Here is a 6882-nt window from a genome sequence, read left to right on the forward strand (position 1 = left end):
GGGGATATTGAGATTTTACCGTGATGCCGTGGATTTGGAATTAAATCCAGAATAATCAGATTCAGTGTTGAATTGATACTGGAATATTGATATTATGATTCTTGATATATCGTTTCAGATTTACAGAGATAGTCTTGAGTTCAGAACTGATATTGCTTCAGACCGAAACTACAAACGGAAGGTATAAGTCAATGTGGTATTGGGAGATCGACTTGAGTTGGTTTAGACTTGAGTTTCCCTAAATCACAAACTTTACTTTATTGCATTGATATTTGCATGGATTTGATTGATGTACTTGTTCTCTTGATTTATAGATAGCAGGCATTAGACGAGTAATCTTGTGACAGAAGTGCCTGATAGTGGCGAGATCGCCACGGGCACATTGCACGATGTCACAAGATAGTGTATTGGCGAAAGTGCCAAAGTCTGTCACCGGATGATTGGCTATCGATGTGAATAGAATTGTAGCTTCTTCTATTACTGGTGATCGGTACCGTATCGATGTGGATAGAATCGTAACTTCTTCTATTACTGATGATCGATATCATATCGATGTGGATAGAATCGGAGTTTCTTCTATTACTGGTGATCGATACTATATCGATGTGGATAGAATCAGAGCTTCTTCTATTACTGGTGATCGATACCATATCGATGTGGATAGAATCGGAATTTCTTCTATTACTGGTGATCGATATGGAATGCCAACTTCTGGAAACCGGGATCCCTAGACTAGGATTGAGTCTAGTCTGAATTGTAAAGTTACGAGCATTGTCGACAGTCTGATATTGATTATGTTTCAGATTTTGATAAATATTGCTGTTATCTGTTACATGCTTTATATTTGTTTATATGATTGCATGTTTCGTTGATTTATACTGGGATTATATTCTCACCGGAATTATCCGGCTGTTGTCGTGTTTGTATGTGTGCATGACAACAGGTGGGACAGGTTCAGGGTTGAGGAGATGAAGAGAGATCGTGATTAGAGTGGAGGCTCCGGACTTGGATTAGAGATAGGGTTGGACACTTGATATTAGCTGTTACACCTTAGTTGAATAAATGTATGTGATACAGGACTTGTACTTTTATATTGAGATGTATATACGTTTTATTTCACTACGTTCCGCATTTTAAAAAAAAAAATTTTAGACCCTGTTTTATAATTGATTAAATAGTCCCAATGATGATTAAGAACATGATTAGCGTCCGGGTCCCCACAACAGGTGGTATCAGAGCGATAGATCCTTTAGATTGAGAAAGGAACTAGTGAGCGGGGTAGAATGTGTGTTCTTTCCTGGTTTTGATTGCTAGCATGATTTACTGCTTTATAATGCATGTTTATCTGTTTGTTTGACTTGTTTTGAAAACATGTGTTATTGAGTATGAATCAGCACCGATTCTGGATCAACAGTAAGATGATCGGAGGAGGACTGAAACATATTTGTGTATTGGGATTACTAATCCTTTTGATTATCAGATATGCCTCCGAGAAGAGTACCTGAACAGGGTAGTACTTCAAATCCTCTAATGGACGTTACAGCCACTCCAATGGAGACATTGTTGAAAAGGTTTCAGTCATTCAATCCACCGACTTTGAAGGGTACGGAGAATTCCGTGGAGTGTGAGAGTTGGTTGGACGATATTGAAATGATGTTCGAGTCTTTAGAGTATATTGATGAGCGGATGGTGAAATTGATAGGACACCAGTTACACGACGTTGCTAGAAACTGGTGGATCACAACAAAACGGGCGTTGGAACACCGAGGTACAGTTATTACCTGGAATGTGTTTAGAACTGAATATTATCAAAGGTTCTTTCCAGTGTCGTATCGGAAGGACAAGGGAGCCGAGTTCACAAACTTGAGACAGGGCCAGCTAAATATTGAGGAATATTTGGCTAAATTCTCTACACTGCTCCGATTTGCTCCCCACGTAGCTGAACATGATGAGGTCGTTGCGGACCAGTTCATAAATGGCCTAAATCCTGAAATCTTTACCTTGGTGAATACCGGGAGGCCAAACAATTTCACTGATGCCTTGAACAGAGCCAAGGGAGCCGAAGCCGGCCTGATGAGACAGAAAGAGGTTTCATTTGTGCCTTCAGCACCGAGATCACAGATGTCTCCACCATCTTCTCGATTTGAGAGCGGCAGTGGTAGTGGGAAGAAAGATTTCCTGAAAGCTAAGAGAAAGCAATTCAAGAAATCTGGAAGTAGCTCCTCCAGTTCGAGTGGCTCGAGACAGACTGGTCAAGGCCAGAGTTATACAGGATCTTACTGTAGCACTTGTGGAGGGAAGCATTCCACAGAGCAGTGCCGAGGAGTGTTCGGCAACTGCCGCATTTGTAAACAGCATGGACACTTTGCCCGAGTGTGTCCACAGCAAGGTGCCCAGGGATCCCAGGCCGCTGAGTCATCTGGATCAGTGGCTCAGACAGGAAGACGATCTTCTGCCGTTCATTCCTTCCAGCCAGCACCGCCTACCCAGTCACAGCCGAGGCCAGGAGGGAGCCAGACAGCGAGCCAGCCTCCTAGACAGCAGGCCCGAGTGTTCGCTTTGACTGAGGAGCAAGCACAGGATGCACCTGACGATGTTGTTGCAGGTAACTGTTTTATTTCTGGTTATCCTGCATATGTATTGATTGATAATGGTGCATCGCATACATTTATATCTGAGCGATTTGCTTTGATGCATTCTTTGCCTATTGAGTCATTGTCTGCGGTAGTGTCTGTCTCTTCTCCGTTGGGGACAGGTTTGATATCAGTGAATCCTGTTAGATCGTGTATACTGTAGTATGATGGGCATGAGATTGAGTTGGACTGTATTGTGCTTGGGTTATCTGATTTTGATTGTATTATCGGTATCGATATATTAACCAAGTACAGAGCTACAGTTGATTGTTTCCACAAGATTGTTCGATTCAGACCTGAGATGGCTGAGGAGTGGAAATTTTATGGTAAGGGTTCTTGTGCCAGAATTCTTTTGATATCTGCTATGACTATGACTCGATTGTTGCAGAAAGGAATGGATGGATTCCTGGTTTATTCAGTTGATTTACTGAAATCGAGCCCATCATTGGCAGATTTGCCAGTGGTGTGCGAGTTTGCTAATGTCTTTCCAGATGAGATTCCTGGATTGCCTTCGATGAGAGAGATAGACTTCAGCATTGAGTTGATGCCAGGTACAGTTCTGATTTCGAGGGCTCCATACCGAATGGCTCCGATTGAGTTGAAAGAATTTAAAGAACAGTTGGAGGATTTACTGGCCAAGGGGTATATCGGACCGAGTGTATCTCCTTGGGGTGCTCCAGTACTATTCGTAAGGAAGAAAGATGGTTCGATGAGGCTTTGTATCGACTACCCGCAACTGAATAAGGCAACGGTAAAGAATAAATATCCCTTGCCTCGCATTGACGATTTTTTTGATCAGTTGCAGGGTTCTTCAGTGTATTCCAAGATTGATCTGAGGTCTGGATACCATCAACTAAGAGTCAGGGACTCTGATATCTCTAAGACAGCATTCAGAACCAGGTATGGACACTATGAATTTATTGTCATGCCGTTTGGTTTGACGAATGCACCGGCGGTATTTATGGGGTTGATGAATCGTATCTTTCAGAGATATTTGGATGATTTCGTTATCATATTCATTGATGATATTTTGATTTATTTAAAGAATATGATTGAGCATGCTGGTTGATACCCCCATAAGGATCCGGGTCGCTGATGACCCGGACACCATCAAGAGCCCGAGCACTATATATTTCCCAAGTATTCTCCGAACAGCCCGGTCTCTCGCGCAAGCACCCAGGCATTTTTTCTCTTCCCGGGCAGTCATCATAGCCCGGGCTCTCATACAAGTACTCGGGTAACCAATTGCCCGGGCCACCTCGAGAATTGAACCACACTCGAGTATGATTGATACAGGACGTCTAATCTGTCAGAACAACTTGGGCTTGGAGTGTCTTAGAAGTCATCAGAAGATAGGGTATGGGCAGCCGACTTGTCATACTTAGTAGATAACACTGGAATCGAGGTACCTACCTCATCTTCTACTATAAATAGCAGGTATTAATGTCATTTACGGATTCTGAAATCTTGGAACTCTTAAGCATTATACATTTTTTCTACCAAATATTGCTTTTGTTCATCTTCAACCTGCTGACTTAAGCATCGGAGTGGCCACGTCGGACACCCCTCCGGCGCCCATTCACGAGTTCCTTTCATTGTTTGCAGGTGCTATTGAAGCCATTATCTTCATTCAAATTCCCTAAAAACTATAAATTATTGATTCGACCCGTTGGAGCTCCTTACCCGGCTCATCCATTTCAACGAAATCACATCATTGGCGCCGTCTGTGGGAAATTGAGACTAAGGCGTTGATATGGCTCATACTCGAAGAACTAACCAAGAAAATTCCCGGGCTCATGGGGATAATGCGCGTACTTCGGGGCAAGGTAATGGTGTTCCTCTCACGGGACCCAATCTTATTACCATGACCCCGGAGGAGTTGGCTAGAATAATCTCCGAAGCAGTGGAAAAGGCTGTGGCCAGGAGAGAAACTTCTCATCAAGTTACACCACCCGGAGAGGGGCAAATCAATGAGCAGGAGCAAGAGCAAGAGTTGAGAGAGGAGGAAGTGAGAGGAGAGGATGAGGAGTCTAGTGCTGGATCCAAATCACCTACCGTGGCTGAGGAGCTGTTGGAGCTAAGACAGAAAATGAAACTTCTAGAAGGGCAGTTGGAGAGTCGTAGTATTTCTCGGGCGATTACTAAGGGTTGCCCGTTTGCTGATATCATTGTCCGGGAACCTCTTCCCGGGAACTTCAAATCCGCCAAAGTAAAAGATTACGATGGCAATGCGGATCCTGAGGAGCACCTAGCCAGGTTTGAAAACATGGCCATGTTACACTGCTACACACATCGAATCAAGTGTAAAGTGTTCCTCACCACTTTGGTGGACTCAGCTCAAAGGTGGTTTGAGGGACTGGCCCTCCAGAGTATTAATTCATTTAAAGACTTCCAGAAGGTGTTCCTACACCACTTCAGTAGTAGCAAGAAATACAAAAAGACTTCTTTTAGTCTATTCGAAGTTAAACAAAACCTGGATGAAAGTTTGATGGCTTATATCAAAAGATTTAATAGAGTGACTTTGGATGTACCCCCCTGCGCCACTGAAACAAAAACTACGGCATTCACACAAGGCTTGAGGGAGGGTGAATTTTTCAAGTCGTTGACCAAAAAAGTGCCCGGGGATTTCGATGACTTATTATCCCGGGCAGAAAAATACATCAACATGGAAGAAGCCCAGAAGCAGAAGAGGGAAGCTGTAAGAAAAGAAAGAGGAGACCGGGTAGCTAGGCCCGAGGAGAAAGGACAGAGAAGGAATAATCCAGGACACTTCTCCCACCATGTGCCTCTTAAGATTTCCCGGGACAGAGAGGTCCAGGAGTGTAGTAGGGATCTGGCCCCGGATCATCAATTATCCCGGCCTGAGAAAAGAGGATTTTGTACTCTCCATAAGGTGTGTTATCACAACACCGAGGATTGCAAAACATTGAAGGGAAACTATTTCTCCCCTTCCGCCCCGGAACAAAGTCAAGCCAATAAGAGACCGAGATTGCCATGGACATCTCCACAGCCAGGGTCCAGCGCTCGAGGAGGAGGTATGAGGAGTATACAGAGAAGAGAGGCCGGGAGGAGAAGAGAGCCCGAGCTTGAGACAAAAAAGAATTCACCCCCTGCTACGGGGTTGATAAAAATGATATCAGGAGGCTCTACTGATGGAGACTCCAACCGGTCGAGGAAGTCGAGGAGTAGGAGGGAGTGTATGGAGGTAAATGGAATGAGAAGGAGCGAGGCAGTAATCAGTTTTGGCCCAGAAGATTTAAAGGGGGTGAATCTACCCCACAATGATGCTCTGGTTATCCAAGCCCGGGAGGCAAATTATGACATTCTGAGAGTCTTTGTTGACTCGGGCAGCTCTGTAAATGTAATTTTTAAAGATGCCTTTGTGCAGATGGATTTGCAGGGTTACCATTTGGAAGCCGTGGAAACTGCCCTCTTTGGCTTTGCTGGCCATGTGGTCTACCCGGAAGGGGAAATTGTCCTACCATGAACCCGGGGCTCCCAGGATCTCAAGAAAACGGTGATGACTACCTTTACTGTGGTAGATTCCCCTTCATCACATAATATCATTTTGGGGAGGCCAGCTATGAATGAATTAAAAGTCGTGGCATCTACCTATCACCAAAGGATTAAGTTCCCAGTTGGTAGTAAAGTGGGTGAAGTCCGGGGAGACCAACCTTCCTCCCGGAAATGTTATGTAGAAGCTGTCCGGGTAGATCAGAGCAAAGTTAAGAAGGAAGGGAAGAAGGCCTGAACTGATGAAGTAGGTGGAAGAGCAGTTGAGAAGGGAGAGGTGCATTTCGTGGCAGAAGAGGAGCAGGAAGTCGTGGAGATTGGACCAGGCCAGCAGATCCGGGTGGCCCGAGATCTTAATCTATCCTCCCGGGTCAGTCTACTTAACTGTTTAAAGGCTAATATTCATGTTTTTGCTTGGTCCCAACAGGAGTTGACGGGAATCTCTCCCATGATATCGGAGCACCAACTGAATATTCTCCCGGGATCTCACCCGATAAAGCAGAAAAAGAGGCACTTTGGTCCTGAAAAGGACAAAGTTATTGATGAACAAGTAAAAGAGCTTTTGAAAGCCGGTCACATTCGGGAAATTCAATTCCCTACTTGGCTCTCGAATGTGGTATTAGTGCCTAAATCAACAGGGAAGTGGCGCATGTGTGTGGACTTTCGCGATCTCAATAAGGCTTGTCCCAAGGATCATTATCCTTTGCCCCGTATTGATCAATTGGTGGATTCCACC

This window comes from Primulina huaijiensis, chromosome 8 (assembly GCF_012295235.1).
Source record: "Primulina huaijiensis isolate GDHJ02 chromosome 8, ASM1229523v2, whole genome shotgun sequence".
NCBI classification, from domain to species: domain Eukaryota; kingdom Viridiplantae; phylum Streptophyta; class Magnoliopsida; order Lamiales; family Gesneriaceae; genus Primulina; species Primulina huaijiensis.